Below are 1,816 nucleotides of genomic sequence, written 5' to 3' on the forward strand. Positions count from 1 at the left end.
ACTGGCTGAACCCACTTGAAAGTGCAGCTGCCTCTGAAACCTCTCACGAAGTTACAGTATATTTTTGGCTCTTTTTTAACAACTGTTATGCCACTTTATTTAAAAGAAATTCAATCATTTTTTCTATTGGTACACTTTTCTAAGACCATTTTGAGTACTTTCCTCTTTACATTTCTAAGTGCTATTAACTGAAAAGAGAATGCCCTCAGTTCCTTTATCCTCTTATTTTTTCCCCCCAGCCTTTGTATAATTCTTAAATGATAATCATACTGGGTTTCCTTGCATATAATTTTTTTTATTATTTTGGTTCTTTGTCATTTATGCATAGTGTAGATGAGGGTGGAGCCAATTAAAATTGTGGGGGGAGGGACAAAGACATACACAACAAAACAAAAAAACAACAAAAACTTTGTAAGTATCCTCCCACTTTGTTTATTTCTTGTTCTTCTCTATAATATCTCTTCACATTGACTTAGTGGTAACCAGTTCCTTCAATATTTTTTTTCTCTAGCCCCATAACAAAATTTATTCTCTAGAAAGGTTTTACAAATTTTGTCTTTGCCAGGTTTACATATAAGTACATTTGAAAGCTTCACAAATTTGCATGTCATCCTTGCGCAGGGGCCATGCTAATCTTCTCTGTATTGTTCCAATTTTAGTATATATGCTGCCGAAGTGAGCACATGCAAGTACATTTGAGATAAAGGGATGATAATATTATGGTAGAATTTTAAGCATCTGCTAGTAATTGCAGGAGATTTATTTTTTATGTCTCTGAAATCCCATGACATATATTATTTCCTATGTGACTGTGGGCAAGTTGCCCTTTTTTTAATTATAAAAGGTTACATAAACATAATATATTTATTGTAAGATAGATAAGTGGCACATTAAAGAGTACTAGGCTAGGAGTCAAGAAGACCTGAATTCAAATCCAGCCTCAGAAGATTATTAACTCTGACCTTGGGCAAGTCACTTATGCTCTTTTTACCTAAGATTACTCAACTGACAAAAGGGGAGAATAATAGTACCTTTATTTCAGTGTTGCAGTGAGAATATTGTAAATCATTTTGCATGTATATAGATAGTGACAACATGCAAGGCACTGTGCTATTACTAGTACTATTTAGTCTATTAACTTGATAATCTATATTATTATTTGTTTTTCCCTACAAATGGGCAACTTGGTGATAGAGTGAATTGAACACTGGACTTGGAGTCAGGAAGATCTTGTAACGATTGGAATGAGGCCACCTGCTGGAGACTTACTGTAGGAAAGTTCCACCATGAGGAGAAGGCCTCTGAGGGCAAGGCCATGCAGCTTTTCTTTGGTGTCAGGAAGTGATGTTTGCTTGTGGGAAGAAGAGGGGGCAAGGCTGGCTCTCTCAAGCTCTTTCCTCAGGACTTGGGTGGAGAAGGGAGCTAGAAATGCACTCTCCCTTTAATAGATAGATGAATCTAGGCTTTTTTCTTTCTCTTCACCAAATTCTTATTCTCCTTAATAAATGCTTAAAAGTCTAACTCTTGCTAAAGCTTATAATTTATTGGCGACCACTCATTAGATATTTTAGACAGACTAGCTAGAATTTTAGCCCCTTACAATCTGAATTCAAATGCAACCTCAGATGTTTAGGTAACTATGTGACCCTGTGCAAATCAGTTAACTCCTATTTGCTTCAGTCCCATATCTGTAAGATGGGGACAACACTGGAGAAGGAAATGGTAAACCATTCAAGAAAACTCCATGAACTTTATGGCACAGCTGAAAAACAAAAGGCTTAGTACATCTTACTACAAGAATGACATTCCTTAAGTA

The 1,816-nt window shown here is 36.0% G+C and overlaps 1 non-coding gene across 1 annotated transcript; it reads right to left on the minus strand.

The window, feature by feature from the left end:
* Positions 1-576: 576 nt before the first annotated feature.
* Positions 577-683, minus strand: LOC122737503. The gene has a single exon (XR_006354337.1). It is a non-coding gene; the product is annotated as a U6 spliceosomal RNA (small nuclear RNA).
* Positions 684-1,816: the final 1,133 nt, after the last annotated feature.

The sequence above is a fragment of the Dromiciops gliroides genome, chromosome 1, assembly GCF_019393635.1.
Source record: "Dromiciops gliroides isolate mDroGli1 chromosome 1, mDroGli1.pri, whole genome shotgun sequence".
In the NCBI taxonomy this organism is placed as follows: Eukaryota; Metazoa; Chordata; class Mammalia; order Microbiotheria; family Microbiotheriidae; genus Dromiciops; species Dromiciops gliroides.